Source organism: Danio rerio, chromosome 4 (assembly GCF_052040795.2).
Source record: "Danio rerio strain M-AB ecotype USA chromosome 4, GRCz13ab, whole genome shotgun sequence".
NCBI lineage: Eukaryota > Metazoa > Chordata > Actinopteri > Cypriniformes > Danionidae > Danio > Danio rerio.
Genome location: NC_141024.2, coordinates 14,632,540 through 14,652,228, shown reverse-complemented (window position 1 = coordinate 14,652,228; position 19,689 = coordinate 14,632,540). Strand labels below are relative to the sequence as shown.

General features: G+C 32.9%; 2 long non-coding RNA genes across 3 annotated transcripts in view; one reads left to right on the top strand and one right to left on the bottom strand.

Moving 5' to 3' along the window:
• Window positions 1-1,949: 1,949 nt before the first annotated feature.
• Window positions 1,950-19,689, bottom strand: part of LOC147844665 (uncharacterized) — an 892,045-nt gene continuing 874,305 nt past the window's right edge. Inside the window, exons 2-3 of one of the 2 annotated variants that reach the window (XR_015482888.1) lie at window positions 10,188-10,227; window positions 1,950-2,180 (exon numbers count right to left, since the gene is read on the bottom strand). This is a non-coding gene — a long non-coding RNA (uncharacterized LOC147844665). Of the gene's footprint in view, window positions 2,181-8,956; window positions 10,228-19,689 lie in introns of those variants that run through there. The other variant, XR_015482887.1, reaches the window with a different exon arrangement.
• Window positions 3,670-8,493, top strand: LOC147844667 (uncharacterized). The gene is made up of 2 exons (XR_015482913.1): window positions 3,670-6,452; window positions 7,808-8,493. It is a non-coding gene; the product is annotated as an uncharacterized LOC147844667 (long non-coding RNA).

The following is a 19,689-nucleotide window of genomic DNA, read 5'->3' as shown; positions in this document are numbered from 1 at the left end:
TCGAGACTGTTTTGTTTGGAATTTTGACCTCTTGCTACACAGATGATAAACAATCAATCACTCACAGCTGTAGAAGTTGTTTGTTTTACTGTATTCGAATGTAACAGAAGCTTTTGTGGGAATTGAACCCGGATCTCCCTGATAAATAGTTGATATCATAACCTCCAGCCCACTGGGTCTGTTTAATAAGAGATGGGATGTCTATTTGACACACGCTTTAGAAGGATTCAAACCCAAGTCCCTTTGTACGAACTTGTTTCCTAGATATAAAGGTAACATTTTAACCTCTGGACCACTGAGTCTGCGGGATTGAAATTGATTTTGGATGACATTTCATTTACATGTGTATAAGCAGGGTATCCACAAAGTCTTAAAAAGCCTTAAATACTCTTACATCTACTGAAATGTTGTGTTGTAGATCCTAAATGTATTTTAAACAGGTCTTAATGTTGCTTTTTCATGTATAGCTACCCAATCTGACCTTTAATACTCAAACAATCACCAGCAATGCCTCTCAATAAAACCTTTTATTTAAAGTAGCATTTAATTCATTTCCCTACATTGAAATTTGCTTAAAAGTTCTCCATTTATTTACTGCTGAGGATACTGACCTGACCTATATTTTTTATTATTAAATTATTATTATTGTAGACTGCAGTAATTGACAGCAGTTTTTTTATATTCTTAAGGGTTGTAGAGTTTGTGAATGGATACATTTAAAATAATAATAATAATAAAAAAATCGAACAAAATTATTATTATTGTACACTCAGAAATAAAGGTACGGGGGAGATGTCACTGGGGCAGTACCTTTCAAAAGGTACATATTTGTACCTGAAGGGTCCATAATGGTACCTCAAAGTTCTCAGGTACATTTGGCTACTAATATGCAGTACCACTGTGGACTATTTGGGTGTATCTTTTAAAAAGGTACTCCCCCAGTGACAGCACCCATACCTTTATTTCTGAGAGTGTATTATTAAATGTATTGAAGTATAATCATTTTTTGATAGGGCAAGTGATAATCTTTTCTAACTGTGATATTCAAAAAAAAAATCCTTAGCATTTAGCTGCGTATAAGTGTACAATTTTATTCATAATGGTCTTCAAAATGTCTTGAACCTGCAGAAACACTGATATGACCTGAATTGCTTTGATTTGATAGAAGCAATAGATTTAAAGTCATCTATTTAAGTATAAAACAAAGTTTTACCAACACTGCAGACCTATATAATATTTCTTTTGACACTGTAATCTTAATCCTTAATTGCAGTTCAGGCTTTTTGGGTCATGTAATTCATCCTTTTGTCCATCAGATGGCAGCAACTACGTAGAAAAGAATAATGAACAGTAAACTAATACAGATGCTAAACTTACAATCTATTACAAGAAAAGTTTCACTTGTGATTTTGCTTAGTACAGGTCTAAAGGAGAAGCTTGGACCCGTTCTGTGGTCAGTCGAGTCGAGAAATGTCCAAAAAAAAAAAAAAAAAAAAAAAAACAGGCTCTCATTCATAAGAAATGTAAACATCCTCATGGCCTCCAAAGCTCTTTTAAACAAGCACTCATGTGTCTCTCTGTCTGAATCTGTTTTTCAGTTTAGATATTTTATGTATCTCAGATGTGTTACTTATTGCCTTGATTCACTAAGAGTCAAGTTAGGCATTAATATTAATGTTCACCACCTTTAAATTACAGTTTAAAACCCCAATGGACATAATATAAGGTCTTGATTAAGAGACTGGGCTGTAATGTTTCGTTCCCAGTCATTTAAATTGTTGTATTCTGGCACTCCAGCTTTGACCACATCCAGAAAATGTTTGGCTGCAGATAGCGGTGGGCTTTGTGTGCCTCGGCTATGGTGGTCACTGTTTAAATCTGTCAGGATGGGGTATGTTGTTTATACCTCAGTGTCAGCTGTGGTAAGCAACAGAGGAGCAAGCGCAGTCTCCATTTTGGTCTGGATGTTTAATAGCTTGGAGCTGGAAAACAATGCTCTGTGTTTTGTTTTCACAAGAGTTCGGTTGTTGACATTGGGACCCCAGAGTCGTCTCCTCTTTTTTTGTAGCTTTATGAGATTTGCGAGGTTTGGCTGAAATTGAGCAATAAAGTTAACAAATCTTCAAAGCTTTCCTGGAGTGGTGTGTTGAACTTCACGGATGAGTCTCACACAGAAATTTCTGGGGTCATATTTCAGCCCGAAGCAAAAAAAGGGAAAGTGATGGAGAGTGAGAAAGGAGAGAAAAAAATGAATTGCATATATAAAATTGACTTTTTCACTTAATATAATAGTTAAAGAGCAATTTTTTCCACTCAAATGCTCGTTAAACATTAAAATATGATACAAAAATTTAAACAATTACATAACTTAAAGCATATTATATGAAATGTATTTTATACACGAAAAATCTGTTAATTAACAGTTTCCATTTGTTCACTTGTTTATGGTTTAGAAATGCATTATGGGATGTCGATCTTTGATGCTGAAAATTTAACTTTACACTTTAACAAAGTGACTTTTAATGACATTTTAGTAGTCTAAAATAATATAATGTTTAAGTAATAATAAATAGATAAATAAAAAAACAGAAAGTGTACTGGCAGCTTATTACAAGTTTTTTGCAGCATAATATACAACACCAACTCAATATATTACTTTAAACTAGGCATGGGATGATAACCGGCTGCAAGGTTTACCGTGCTTTAGAAAAGTCACCGTTTTAAAACCGCAAAGATTTTCTCTTATACCACTCCTATAAGATTTATTTATGTTTTTTTTTTTTTTTTTTTCGTGTTTAGACTAAGTTTATTAGGGGAAAATTATCTCTAGAAGAAAACTGTGTATTTGAAACTAAGGAAGACAGCAGAAGTCAACAATGATTTATTTATTTAATTATTTATGCCTGACATGTTATTGGCATATTTTAAATGTTACTTTGAAAAAAGACAGTAAATAATATTTGACTAGATATTTTTCAAGACACTTCTGTACAGCTTAAAGAGACATTTAAAGGCTTACCTAGGTTAATTAATTAGGTTAACTTGGCAGGTTAGGGTACAGTAATTAGGCAAGTTATTGTATAACGATGGTTTGTTCTTTAGACTATCGAAAAAAATGAAAGGGGCTAATAATTTTGACTTTAAAATGTTTAAAAAAAATTAAAACTGCTTTTATTTTAGCCGAAATATAACAAACAAGACTTTGTCCAGAAGAAAAAATATTATCAGACATTCCGTGAAAATTTCCTTGCTTTTTTAAACATCATTTGGGAAATATTTAAAAATGAAAAGTAAATTCAAAGGGGGACTAATAATTTTGACTTCAACTGTATATATACAGTGAAAAAAGTAGTTTTTTACCCAGACATTTAAAAAAAAAAACATATTTAGAGCAGTAATCACAATACCAATACAATGATGAAAACGTAATGTATTTGTCCAAGGTAATCATAACAGAATCTTAATCCGCCCTATGCCTACTTTAAACTATTAAAGATGTTAATAAAAGTTGCTTTTTCCAACTTCTTACGGTTAAAATTTGTCCGAAGAAAAATTAAGATTTCATAATGCATTTTAAAAGTTTACATTTATTTACATTTTACAGTGTTTGATATAAAATAAATTAACTAATTTAATTGATTTATTACTGGAATAATTTTTTTGATGGATCATGTGACTGAAGATCAGACTGGAGTAATCACTGCTAAAAAAAATCAGCTTTGCCATCATTTTACATTTTAAAATGCAATAAATGATAAATATTCAGTAATACTATTTTACAATATTAGCGTTTATTCTACTGATGCTCATGCATTCTTGGTTAGCATAAAGATCTTTCAAAAACATAAAAAAATCTTACTTTCACAAATGATCTTAGTGATGATCCTCAAAGGGTGAATTTGTTCCTCGCCACTGGCTTGCTTGGTTTGGGACTTGTAGAGCTGCGCATCGATTTGCTTTTCAGTGTTTGTATTTCCAGCAGTGAAATTTAAAACACACTGAACTGAACTAAACTGAACTTCAACTCTGAAAACTAGACTGACTCCGTTTCAATTTACTAGAACTTCTATGTTAAGCTGCTTTGACACAAAAAAGCGCTATAGAAATGTATTATTAATTAAATGTAATTACTTTAAATTCAACCCATATGAATCGTTTCCAACCACTTACCTTAAAACTATTTAGTTAACCCAATGAATAATTTATTTTTCAGTGTAAAATACTATATATGGTTAAATAATATATGATTTAAAAACATTTTAAGGTGAAATATGGCACATTTCATCTCAGTTTTTATAAAATTCACTCCCACATCCCTGTGTCCTACATTTTCTCTGTGATGGCAGTAAACGTGGTACACAAATCTGCTGGCTGTCACTCCGCAAGGCAAACATATTGATCTGTGGAAACCACTAGCTAAATTATCAACAACTGACAGGCAGCGAGAGCAATTGTTGGAGGCAATGTTTCCAGTGTTTTAACATTTCAGAGAGACACAGCCAACTGAAATAAACACACAATCAATTCAGCTCACACGTTTTGTTTTTGTTCCCCCTCCTTGCTCTCTAGATGCTATTTTCATGTATCATCTGTACAATCCTAACATAATGTTTGGCGTATAAAAATGCCAAGGTGCTTTCCAAAGGGAGTTTTCACTGGATTGAGCTTGAAATTAAAAGCTCTTGTAAAAATGATTGTGTGCTCGGCTCGGTTATTTGGTCGCCTTGGTGAAGGAAAGCTCGTTATTTTTAATGGTTCTACACTGAAAAGCCTAAAGCAATGGCACTGAGAAACTGCCAACCTCAGCAAACGCTTTGTGTGGGGCACATTATAAGGGCAAATTCGCAATAAACACACACACATACCTGCAAATGCTGGCACACGTACACGCTTGAAGATCAACTTCTGCCCTCTTGTGGCCTGAAGACTGACATATTTATTAAGCACCCTCAGCCTTCAGATCAGATAACATCAGATTCTGTATTTAACTCTAATTGATTGTATGAGATCTTGTCATTTAGGCCGGAGGACAGAAGGACCAGCTGGGATGGAGGCTTGTAACAGAATCAGGGAATAATAAATGTCTCTCAGCTCCATTCCGCGACCATCAGTCCTCAGCAGGCGACACGTCCATCCATCACTGCCAGCCAGAGAAGGCCAGAAAGCCCTGCAGTCTTCATCTTCTTTTAATCCCCCTTTCTCTTTTCCTTATCTTCTTGTGATTTCGCCATGTAGGATTTGTTCCTGGATCAACACTGTTGATACTGGCATGATACTCATGCCATAGTTTGAACGGATCATATTTTAGCAGACAGAGCACTATAAATGTATTATAAAAAGGTGGCAATGTGATCTAGAGGAATATGTAAGTATGTCCTGCACATTTTATAAGTGCAGGACATAAGAAATAAACTCACAATCAAAATGAAAGCAATGTAAAAACATATGTTGTAAAGAAAGCATTTGACTGGAAGTTTGAACTAGGGCTGGGCGATATGGCAATAATCCAGTGTCTATAATTATTTTCCATATTGAGCGATAACAATGTATATTTCGATATATGTTGTTCATGCTTCCAGTACCCGTACAATGACTGAAGCCACTAAAATTAGAGGGTCCATTAAACTGACATAACATTTTCGGTAGCAAAATTGGGTACATCTTTAATATCAAAACACTTTTAGATTTCTATTGTTGCACATTTCTGCTGTGTCGTTGGCTATTAGATCAATATGAAAAAGTCCAAAGCTTATCATTGTCATTGACTTAAATTTTACTGCAGTTCCATATAATATTGTTTATTGGCCCAGCCCTAGTTTGAATACTGTATGGTTAGTATTGAATAGAAGTTGAGTATTGAATGATAACAATATATATTTCGATAAGAGTTGTTAATGCTTTCAGATTCAAAAGAATACCCCAATAATGACTGAAGACACAAAAGTTAGAGGGTCCATTAAACTGGACTAACATATTTCTGGCCGATAAATTTTCAGTGGCAAAATTGGGTACATCTCTAATATCAGCGCACTTTTAGATCCCATTGTTGCACATGTCTGCTGTGTGTTTGGCTTTTACATCAATATAGAGTAAAAATGTCCAGAGCTTATTGTTACTGACATAAATTTAACAGTGATTCGAAAGAATATTGTTTATTGGCCCAGCCCTAGATTGAATATGGTAAGTATTGAATAGAAGTTTGAAAAATGCTAAATGGAAACAGCAAGAGTTGCATAAATTTTGAAAATGTGTATAAAATAATGTGTGCATGCATCTGAGTAACTTGAAAAAAAAAAACAGCATAAACTATGATGGAAAAACATTTACCAAATTCCAGAATATGCATTAAAAAAGTCATGTGATTTTGTTTTAACAGATAACTAAATTTGGTGCAATAGGACAGCATTAATGGTCAAACTAGTGAACTGACCAGCCTGATCTCACAAGGAAATGTAAGTATTTTACATTTTGTCAGTTTAGTGAAAATGTGAAATGTACATATGAAAATGTAGGATTTTTAAAAGGAGGCATGGCACCAAACCCCATCCCTAAACACAACTGTCAGTGGGAGTTGAGCAAATCATACTAAAATGTACAAATGACATCGTACAAATTCATACGAATTAGCCACAAAATCAAAAAGTTATGAATTGTCGTGAGACAGCATTGGACCACATTGGAAAACATCTGAAGTGTTGTTTTGGTCATTTAAAAATAATTTCAAATTATTATTATTTATTCTTTGGTATTTCCCAGAACTGTCTTTAAATAACGATTTCAAATAACCGTCTCTCACCTCCAAGAGCCACCGCATGTTGATTTTGCGGTGCCAATTATTTATTAGATAAGAAAAAGTCCCACAATGGCCTCTCCTACCACAGCAAATTCCATTTTTCTTGCTGAAAATAACCGCCATTTTATTAGGAAGTGAAAAATATGTACTCTTTGACTCATTGGATGCTTTATTTGCAAACGTTTTACACTATTTTCCAGTTTTGCTCATAAGTAGGCCCACACCAAATCTGCGTGCACAGAAATCCACAGATTTTTAGCCCATCATTGAGTCAATTTATTAACTTGTGTAAATTTGTGTAAATTTGTATTTATAAATGAATTTCAGTAATATTATTGACAAATATGAAAATGTTCATACTATTTATTTACAATACAGTTTGTAAAGTAATTTTTTCTGTCTCAGTCGATATATTATTTAAGAGACTTGATTTGTTTACCAAATAAGTAGATCTTATTGGATTTGCATTGTAAATATTAAAGACAAGTTAAAAAGGTATTATTTTTTATTTCATATATTAAGTTTTTAGTTATGATAATCCCCAAATCATTCTACGTAAATCTGCTGATTTTTACGCAATTCTGCGTACAAATAACCAAAAATGTCTGCAGATACCATCTGGCCCAACTCATAAGTCTACGCTGTAATTAGCGATTAATTCCATTACTTTAACAAATTGATTAAACCTGTTGTCTTAAAAGCAACAAGTTGATTTTACTTTAAAAAGGTCGGTAAACTCATTCGCTTAACTTTCATAGTTAAGTACATAGTTTGTTAATTTAATAATTATAAGGCAACAAGATTACTCACACTTATTAAGTCAGCTAATCAATTTTTACAGTGTATTTCACATTTGTGGATGAAAAATATAGATATGGATATGTTTAAATATAGAGATATGGATATGTTTGCACAAGCTCTGCAGTTCACTGGTACCATCTCAACAGATGAGGTCATTAAAAAGGTCATTATAATTATACTGTTACGATAGTTTGATTTATATTTCCTATGCAGACTGGAGCATAAATTCATGCACATAATAGGCTGTATTGTGTGCACATATGCTGCTTCAGTGAAACAGACTGGACACGTTAGCTCTAGATGAGCCTGATGGGAAGGATCTGACCTGATGTCCCTTCAACAGGAGGAACAGTACAGGTCACACTCACCGCCTGTTGTTGCTCATGCTCCAATTCACCAGAAAAGTGAACAGAAATCATGAGTCAATGTAATAAGCAAACAGAAAACAATAGAAGTATCACAGCTTCTTTTTAATATTTATATTCAATTTGAAAGAAATTATTACAAAGTGGTATTGATGGTTGTATAAAGATGGTTTTCTTGTCACTTCTTGGTTATTTAGTGTTAATAATGTCCCCAGTAAGATTAAATGGCCACTGAATTACTGAACTACTGAATTATTAGCTCCCCTTTGAGTGTTTTTTCTCATTTAAATATTTAATGATGTTTGACAGAGCAAGAAAATTTTCACAGTGTTTTCGATAATATTTATTCTTCTGGAAAAAGTCTTATTTGTTTTTATTTTGGCTAAAGTAAAAGCAGTTTTTAATATTTCAAGCCAATTTAAGGTCAAAATTATTAGCCCCTTTAAGCTATTTTTTATGATTGACTACAGAACAAACCATCATCATAGAATGACTTGCCTAATCATCCTAACCTTGGGATGCCAACAAATAAAACATTTTAATGGGATAACATTGAAAGCTCAATTCTGGAATTTTTATTTTTGAGAGATTTTGTTCTTGTTCATTACAATATAAAAAAAAGTTGACAACTTAAAACTGTAAGGCAATTTTCTGCAGAGATTTTTAAGTAGACTTAAATCAAGTCAATGCAGTACTTGGGTTAAAAGTTAAGTCAACTCAAAAGAAGCTGTGCAGCATGCTGCCTTACAATTTTAAGTTGTCAACTTTTTTATATCAGTGCAATTCAATCTAACAGAGCCCCTACACTGTAACATATCAACTCTTTAATGTGTCTAAAAAGTATACAGTTACAAGAAGTGGTTGAATTTACTTACAGTCAGAATTATTTAATTGTTTGTTTCTCATTTAAATATTGATGTTTAACAGAGCAAGGAAATTTTCACAGAATGTCTGATAATATTTATTCTTCCGGAGAAAGTCTTTTTTCTTTTATTTCGGCTGGAATAAAAGCAGTTTTTGATTTTTAAAAAACATTTTAAGGTCAAAATTATTAGCCCCTTTAAGCTATATTTTTTCTGATTGACTACAGAACAAACCATCATTATAGAATGACTTGCCTAATTACCCTAACCTGCTTAAATAACCTAGTTAGGCCTTTAAATTGCCCTTTAAGCTGAATACTAGTGTCTTGAAAAACATCTAGTAAAATATTATTTACTGTCATCAAAGCAACGATAAAATAAATAAGTTATTTAAAAATTAGTTATTAAAAACATCTTGTTTAGAAATGTGTTGAAAAATCTTCTCTGCATTGAACAGAAATAGGGGGAAAAAACAGGGGGTGGGGTGGGGTGGGGCTAATAATTCTGAACTCAAATGTATCTAAATGTGACCTATGACATCAGCTGCATCTTTGTTGCATGATGACCCATTTCCTATGGATTTATTGGTAAAGTGTTCATTGGATACATTCTTTATCTCCAAAGACAAGTTTTTTTTTTCTTGCAGGCTAATGAATACATTCTATTTGGATGTACTTATTTGACAATACTCTTTTCACATACTAAATATTATAAGGCACATTTGTGGTGTTGTGTGATTTATCATAGTAGAAATTCTAAAGCTTGATTGCTCAGAGAGTTGTCATTACCTGGTACTATTCATGCAGGTAGTCACATTCTCACCATTTTTGTTGGCAAAATCCTGTCATTTTTGAAAGAATAGTTTCAATCAAGATTATTTCACTGAGAATTCACTAATGTGGCCACACACCGTGATGCAACAGTGGTTTAATAGCTAGCATGACTCATTATAAAAAAAGGCCTTTCAGCTATGTTTAATACAAGCAAGACTTTGCTTTGTATTGCTTTGTGTTGGAAGAAATGTTAAGTTCCCCTCCATAAGACTTGAGAAACCTAAAAACATGTTTGGCTCTTGAAAAGCTCATATATAATAAGAAAAAAAATCCTTTGAATCTATTTGGAAGGTGTTTTAAACTGTGAAAATTTGAGATATTAAAGGAGCTTTGGAAGTCTGAAGTCTGTGGAAAGTGAAATAGTGTTTGATTATTAATATTGTTATTATTTTTCTCTAAAGTTGTCTGGGGTAAGTTTTGGGTTTTGGGGATTGATTTACTGTAAAACCTTATAAAACATAAAGACAATGCAAACAGGTTCATAATCAGAATTGAAAAGATACAGCAAACAGTTGCATGTCAATTGTCTTACCTGTTATTAAACTGCACTGGTTGGCTTGACTTGTCGACAACTGCAAGATAAGAGTACAGTGAAGCTCCGGTTATCACTTTCTCCACAAAAGAGAGACAAGATTGGTACAAAAGATGGCAGAGAGTGTGTGTAAATGCATATCTAGACCACACGTGAAGCAAGCGGTTTCACCACAGATAGATCAACTGATAAGATCTGTCCTTACTCTGACTGGGCCCTCTTACCGCTAAAGAGACCCTCATCTAGCGCTATTGTTGAGCCGCTATCAGCATTACACCAGCGATTGTGGTCATCGTGCCCCTATCATGCCCTTTCTGAGCTGCTAAAGAATTCTAGAAGTTTGAGATCATGTAAAATATTTGAGATTCGTCAGGTCAACATCTTCCCTATGAAAATATCTCTTTCAAAAGGTGCGTGGCTTTGCGCTAACTAGCGCCATGCAACGCCATACATGCCGATTAAAGAGCTAGAGGTGAAGTCTCCGTTTGATGTGGGGAGACGGAGACAATGATACTCATTATCGCTGGCGCTGCAAATGTCTCCACCTCTGGATCGGATCAGGTGCTAACAGGTTGACACGAGGGTAATTTCTAGCTCGTCTGGGGTAATTGAAGAGCAGCCATATAGACCAGATTTATAGGCTACGTTTTATGGCCAGATGATAACTTTCTCTCGTCTCGCAGTACTGTGGGACTGTTAGGCTTGGCGCTTTGCCTCAAATTAAAGGAGGTTTTGAAAGGATGAGAATAAAAACGCAACTCTAAACCGCTGACATCCAATCTTGATCTGTGAGGCCTCATGAGGTCAATGGCAAAACTGATGTCCCATGATGCGAACTCGCATGCCAGGACTCTCATTTTAATGCTCTTTACTGAGAACTGACAAGGATAAACACTAGAAAGGCTTTGCGATCTTCTTGCAAGCTGTTATTTTTAGATTATTATTATTATTTTTTTTTGTGGATTCAACAGTTCTACTTGTGCGGATATACAGTAAAAGCCCCAATGTACTTCAGGGGAACTCATTTTGAATCAAAGAAGGCCTAAACAAAGTTCTTTAATGATCCTAGCAAAAGTACCACAACACTTTCTACGTTTCTTAGTGTGCTCTTTATATAAAAATACCAGTTGTCAAATAATATTAGTGCTAATTATTATTATGATGCATTATACCAGTATCAGTGGTGCATACTGAAATAAGGAAAAAAGGCTTTTAAATATGCAGCAACTTTTGCATAGAATACCCTCAAACAAAGTTGCAGAAGTGTTGGTCTCACTACATGCTTTTAAAAAGATTTTAAATGATTTGGAGTTAGAAAGATTGGCCTGTAGATGTTCTGAATAGTTTTAACTGTCATTGTATGTGTGTTTTGATGGATGAATGATGTTACCTGTTATTTATTTGTTTGTTTGTTAAACCCACGTGAACTGTACACTGCCTAATCTTGGCCAGAATGCTCTTGTAAAAGAGATTTTTTAATTTCAACGCGCTTTTCTTCGTTTAAAAAAAAAAAGATATATATATATATATATATATATATATATATATATATATATATATATATATATATATATATATATATATATATATATATATATATATATATATATATATATATATATATATATATATAAATAAATATATATATATGTATATATATATATATAATGATAATAATAATTATGTTAAATGATCACTGCACATTTTCACTTATCACATTTTAATATGGTTCTATATAGACAGTAAAAGTAACACTAAAGCTGTGCTGGAGTTAATACATAATGTAGATTCACTTTACAAGTGATGATTGACCATTAGTGATGATACTAATTAATATTAAGAGGTTATTAAAACCCTGAGGAAAAGAGGAACACAAAACAGAACTAAAGACTAAGACTTAAAAAGAGTACAACAGCCTCGGTTGAAATTGATTGTAAATAAAAGCAGTTATATCTCAGCAGAGGGGGATTAAACAACTTTAAAACATCATCACAATGTTCACTTCCAACCATTTGGACTTTAAAAGTCAGTAAAAAATTCAAATGTACAATGCAGTCACGCTACACTTTCTGGGGCATAGACTTTTATTCATGCGCAAACAACAAGTTTGGCATTTTGCTGCAACATTGGAAAGTTCTGGTGAACTCTCATCTGCGAAATCGTATCACGTGATTGCGTGAGACCAATAGAAGATCAAAACGTGACCTCTCTGTACATTAATTAAAAATAGGGAGCAATCATTCGTTTTATCAATGTCTAATCACATTGTTTAATCACGCCCCTTTTTCGCAACACAGTATGACAGGATTTCACAAGCTCAAACTCTAGTGCAAGGATCACCAAACTTGTTCCTTGAGGTCCGGTGTCCTGCAGATTTTAGCTCCAACCTTAATCACACACACCTGAACAAGCTTATCAAGGTCTTACTAGGTATACTTGAAACACCCAGGCAGGTGTGTTGAGGCAAGGTGGACCTAAACACTGCAGGGCACCGGACCTCCAGTAACGAGATTGGTGACCCCTGCTCAGGTGTGACCACAGCTTTATGAACAATAACTAGTGCAAGTTAAAAAAAATAAATTTCTTTTAGTAATCTTCAATCAAAGTTTGACCATTTACTTCTGCATTCGGAGTGACAGTCCTCTGTCGACATCAGTTTGACAATTTTCAGCCACAATATTCTCAACCATTCCCCTCTTGCCCCACCCCTTAAAACCCTATCCGCTTGTTAAGTCGTGACATATCAGTGACGTATGAAATACTGTTTCCGGGTTTAAGCCGCTACTCGTTTGAATTAAGAAAATATTAATTTATGACCACTTTTTATTAATACATTAAAGTGAATTTTATATAAAATAATAGTGTACACATCAGTCTCTGAACTTGCTGCATTTTTTCAAATAATAACTTTCTGGCCATCTGATATTAGGCATGGATATATATATATATATATATATATATATATATATATATATATATAATATATAATATATATATATATATATATATAATATATAATATATATATATATATATATATATATATATATATATATATATATATATATATATATATATATATATATATATATTGTGAACGTGACTTTCGGAGTAATACATTGCTTTGTAAACATTTATAATTGCCATTTGATGAGTCTTCCCATACAGTTTGATATAGCGATTGGACCCGGAAGGCGCTTCACATGACGTCACACTTAATAAGTCGATAAAAGTCTCAGCAACCTCCAGTTCACGTGGACTTTAATTTTAGTTTTTCAAATGATATTTAAATAAAAAATGCTTAAATTCAGTTTAGAGTTAGCATTATGGTGGTCAGTATTCCACATTTAGTAGGGCTTTTGGCTCTTGACATTGGTTAAACTTCATCTCCTTCAGCATATACAGTTTTGTCTACAATAATAAATGCTCCTGATTGCAATGACATGCTTTGCACTGATTAGACTGGATTATGGCACACAAAACTCTTTTAAATTTCATTATAAAGGGATCTTTATTACTAAAAGGACTTTTTAATGAACCCTATTATTGTTCAAACTGCTTATGACTGCACTTATTTGACATGTGTGTTTGTTGCTTTCGTTGCTTTTGTGTTTTAAACTTTCTCCCAACATGATGACTGAATTTTTCACTCCACATTCTTTCAGGAGGTTGATTTTTGAAAGTCAGTTCCAGGATATTAATCTTTCGTGACATGCATGCTCCAATATCGAGACATCGTGTCACAGATTAGGGGAATGTTGACTGAATGAAATCTGACATTTTTTAAAACTTACAAAACAACTATGAAGCATGAATGTTAAACCGTTCAGACGTTAATCTTACTGAGATAAGAGGTTAAAACTCGGCTTGGTCTTTTTAAAGAATGGAACAATTACAGAAAGAAGGGAAAAGTACAATAATAAATCATCTTTTTTTTTCCAAATGGCTTTAAAGCGGCTAATTTTAGTGTCTGAAGAGGTCGAACTGTGAAATGAAGCGTTCCCTTTCACTTGAATGGTTGTTTACATCTCTGGCTCTCCTGGTTGGCCTCCATGGCGACCATTTGAACAGAAGAAAAAATGAATTACCTCTATGAGTACATTTAACTAAAGAGGTAATTGAATCTCGGCTTATGCTTCTTGCACTGCACGGCATTTAGAAGAGATTGTTATCTACTGGGATATAGACAGACCTCAAATGCTTATTGAGCTGCTTTACTGAGGGAAATCCTTCATGATGTAGATGATGACAGAGATGGACAGAGCACTGGGGTCCTTCTACTTATTGATTATTGACATAAAAACACTCTATTTTAATAGTATAAATTGAATCAGATAAGATTAGAAGATGATGGTCTGCAGATATTTTTTATGTAGTTCTCGTTTTATAATCTCTTTAATTTGATATGCTCAAAATGTACCATGCACAGCAAAAAAAATAAATAAATGCTTTTAAATAAAAAGCAGAAAATAAAAAAAATGTTTTAGGCATGTTTTTTTTTTTTCTTAAAATAAACAAAATAAATGTATTTTAACATTATTTGTTAATGCATATCCCAATGACAGGATATTTTTGCTTGAAAATATTTTGGAGAAACTCACCAAATTTTGACAATTATATAATGAAAGCAAGACTTTTTACTTGTCTTGAAAATGTTTCTTGATTATTTTAATAATTATAAAAACTTTTTTTGACATTTGTAACTATATAGCGCTCAACATAAATGAGTACACCCCATTTTGAAAATGAAAATATTTATCCATTTCTCAGTGAATACAGATTATTTTGGTGCATTTGAAAAAAAAAGAGATTTATTAAATGGATATTTTTTGTAAAATAAAAAACTTTAGTCAGCAAACATCATTAGGAATTGAAAGAAAATACATTTAAATTATGCAAAATATTGGGGGGAAAAGTTACAAACTACAAAATTTTAGCAAAATCGTACAGATATTTGTTTCTCTTGAATGTTGCTCTTTTTTAAATTAATTCATTCATTCACCTTCGGCTTAGTCTCTTTATTAATCAGTGGTCACCACAGCGGAATGAACTGCCAATTTTTTATTTAATATTTTTCCCTAACATATAAATTCGGGTGTGCTAATATTTTTTTTTTTTTTTTTTGTATGGGACTAATACTCATTAAGGTGCAAATATGATTTTGGTGTATGAACTATTACTAAACAAAACTTTTGTAAATAATTGCACAAATGTAGCTTAGAACAATTTTTTTTGCTTAAAAAGTAATGAATCAGTGCACATTCTGAGATTAAAATTACTTTTTTTATTGCTTTGTTGAGTATACTGTTAACCCTTGCTGTAGATTATGCCGAAATAACTCTAAAACAGCCAGTGTTTTGCTGTAATAAAAGGAAACAGTAATTTACTGTAAAACGAATAGGGTTTGTATGAAATTGTGTAGTGCACAGAATAATTTACTGTAATTTACTTGATGTACAGGTAGAAACTCTGACAATAAATGGTAAATTACTGTTCAACAATTACTGTCCCATCTACTCTGATGCTTTATGTTGCTATTTATAAATTAGTGCATTTATCCTAAGGCAGAACACAATGATTTAGGAAATAATACACACATAAGGGAGCTAGGCGTTTCATTAGTTTACTTTTAAGTGTGCTCTAATCTCTGTCCATCAATTCAAATGCAAAGTCTGATGTGTTTTAAGCCTTAAATAAAAATCTACAATGAGTAAGTAGCTCATTAATATTAATAATTTCATCAACCATGTATGCATATTTGGTCAGTATATCTTTGGATTTCTGTTTTCAATATAGGAAAATCCTATATTATTTTTATTTTGTTTGTTTGATGTATTTAACTGTTAATGTGCCGAGAATTATTGATAATACTGTATCAAAGAGGACTTTATTTTCTGATAAAAAAAAACCTATTAGACTATACATTATCCCTTCTATATATAGTACTACCGAATGTCCTAAATATTACAGAAAACCTAAATGTACCAAAGTGACACTCGCAAGCATTGTTTATCTGCCTAAATATGCTCTAACCATCAGCACTGACACATTTTTTTTCATCCGGCCCCTCACAACCAAACATTGTGGCCATTATCTCCTCTGCGCATTAAGCCAGTGCATCAGGCATTAATTCAATACAAAGCCTTATGGCCTATATCTGGCCTGAATCGATGCATTGACTCTCCCAAAAGCAGAGAGCGGATCAAACGGCCCACATTCGGCCATCCAGCAGGACAGCACGGGGTCCTGACACACGTGTATCTGCCGTCTCATGACCACGAGACGCGTTTGAAGCTCACACAAGCACTAGATCTCTGTGAGAAAGGGCTGGAATGAGTCCCTGAGGAGAACAGCTGAGAACGGGGAAAGCTTTTGTGTGAGATACAGTGATACAGTTGAAACGGGCTGTGATAGACTGTTGCTCACACAAGGGATGTGTTTGTTTGCTTTTATATGCACAGAGAGCAGCTTATTAAGTATTTATATGGGTGTTGCTGATGTTTCTACTGGTGGTCAAGAAAAAGGACTAAGTATTAGCAGTGTAAATCAGTGGATAGATCTGTTATGTGATGGGTATGTTTTTCATCTCAGAATTAGATAAAAATCGATACTTTAGGAGCTTGTACAGTGTAAATATTAGCGGTCACACTTTACAATAAGGTTCATTAGTTAATGTTAATTAATGCATTTACTAACATGAACAAACAATGAACAATACATCTACTACTGTATTTGTTTATGTTAGTTAACGTTAGTTAATGAAAATACAGTTGTTCATTGTTAGTTCATGTTAACTCATGGTCCATTAACTAATGTAAACAAGCATGGACTTGGATGTTATTAATGCATTAGTAAATGTTCAATTATGATTAATAAATGCTGTACATGTGTTGTTCATGATTAGTTCATGTTAGTAAACGCATTAACTAATGAACCTTATTGTAAAGTGTTACCAAAGTGTTACCATATTAGCTTACTTTCTGGTTAAAAAAACAAACTGTCCAGTCAACTCAACTTTATTAGGTAAACTGACTAAAACTTTAAGTTAAACTTTGTATAAATTGAAAATATATATAATTAACCTTATTAGCTTTTTAAAATAAATTATTAAAGTAACAAAACAATGTGTTTTCATGACTTTTTGTCATATACTTTATTATTATATTATTTTATATATTTTTATGACTTTTTTGTCAATGTTTTTAAGTGTAGTTAGGATTATACTGTCCTGACATTATAATAGACTTTAAATTATAAAGTGCAATGTAAAAAAACCCTGATGTTTATAACATTTTTAAATCAATCAAAGTAACAAAACAATGTGTTATCATGACTTTGTCATATACTTTAAGTGTAGTCAATATTATACTGTCCTGATATTATAATAGACATGAAATTATAAAATACATAGGAAAGAAAAAAAACCCTGCTGTAACATTGAGTGAAAGGAAATTAATTTTAAAAGAATTTTTCTCATTGCATCAATTCATAATAATAATAACAACAATAATAATACAAAAAATACTTACTACTACAGATGCTATATATTAGATAATACCTTTATTACAGGATTTGGTTGTACAATTATTTTTTTATTATATATATATATATATATATATATATATATATATATATATATATATATATATATATATATATATATATATATATATATATATATATATATATATATATAAAATAGCCCCCGTTTATTTATTTTTTTCCTAATTTCTATTTAACGGAGAGAAAGTTTTTTTAACACATTTCCAAACATAATAATTTTAATAACTCATTTCTAATAACTGATTTATTTTATATTTGTCATGATGACAGTAAATAATATTTGACTAGATATTTTTAAGGAAACTTCTATACAGCTTAAAGTGACATTTAAAGGCTCAACTTGGTTAATTAGGTTAACTAGGCAGGTTAGAGTAATTAGGAAAGTTATTGTATAAGGATGGTTTGTTTTGTAGACCATGGAAAAAATATATAGCTTAAAGGGGCTAATAATATTGACCTTGAATTGGTTTTTAAAAAATTTTAAACTGCTTTTATTCTAGCCGAAATAAAAAATAAGACTTTCTCCAGAAGAAAAAATATTATCAGACATACTTAGAAAATTTCCTTGCTCTGTTAAACATCATTCGGGCAAGTTGGAGTACTCACTCTGGTGCCCTGGACCCTGCACTGGTTGGGAAAATTCCAAATTGAACCAAAACAAAAATTAGAATTGGCTTATGATTGGCAAATTAAAATTCGGGACATTGCTACATGCAGAACCTGGAAAAAAAAAAAATAATTGACAGTAGATGGGATAAACATACACCTTGTTCTTTCGCTCTGCACTGCTGTGCTTTTCTGATCAAATGAAAAATGAAAGACGGTGAGGAGCCAAATTCTGCCACCATTTTCAAATCAAATCTAAAGTGGACTGAGACGATAATTTAGTGTACAGTTTATGAGCTAATCATAAACATTTAAGGGGGGCTGAGTAGAAAAATACACCTAGCGCCACCCATGGCTAAAGTGTATCACACAGTTTCCTCTAACAGATGCAAACACAGAGAGAGCCCTGAAAACTAATAAGTGCTTCAGTGTAACCTTCTCAAAAAAAAAAAAAGCTCTGCAAAAGCTAATGAGTTCACCACTCATTGATCTGTGGCAGGACTGAAGTACCAAAGCACTGCACCAAACCCACAATTAAAACCATGCCTTTCAAAATCCATTTAGAAACCAGGTGATCAACAGCATGTGCATCAAAGAAACTCTAGATGCAAAATAAGAGACTCAACCAAGTCTTTCCACAACAGTACCTTCATTCAGATTCCACGTTGCTAGATTAATTAAATCACAATTCATCCTTGTTTAATTCCGCTCTGGAAGATTGGATCATTATGTCGACTGCAGCAGATTAAACACACGTGGGTAAATGATTTCTGATGACCGCCATTAAGAAGTACATGGTGATTAAAAAACGCTTATTTGAGTTATGTAAGGTAGATTTCTTTGAGGAATGAAAAAAGTCAAACCCTCAGGCCTGTCATGGTGGGCTTGTGTATTAATATCAAAGCAACTCTCAACCCTCAAGCTCAGCCTATAAGTGTCTTAAAACTGCTCCACAATGAGGCGGATTGTGCTCGCCGCTACAGCAGATTTAGTGAAATGCGCCTAAATTAACATGTGATAGTGATTTAATGCTCAACACTTTCTCGTGTAGTGTGTGCAAATGGACTGGCGGACCGGCACAAAAGCGGCTTCATGGATCAGTCATTAGCACAACATTACGGCTGCTTTTATAGGAGCTGTCAGCCAGCCCACTTTACCAGCTCCAGTCAGAGAAGGAATGAGTCTGGAGAGGAAAACTCTTTTCCCTCAATCAAAGCAGACATTTTTATCTGTGTGCCCCAAAGAGCTGCAAGCTATCAGCCTTAAACGGATATTATTTTGCATATATTTATGGAGATTCTCATTCTCTTCCATATACTGTCACATAAACAGAT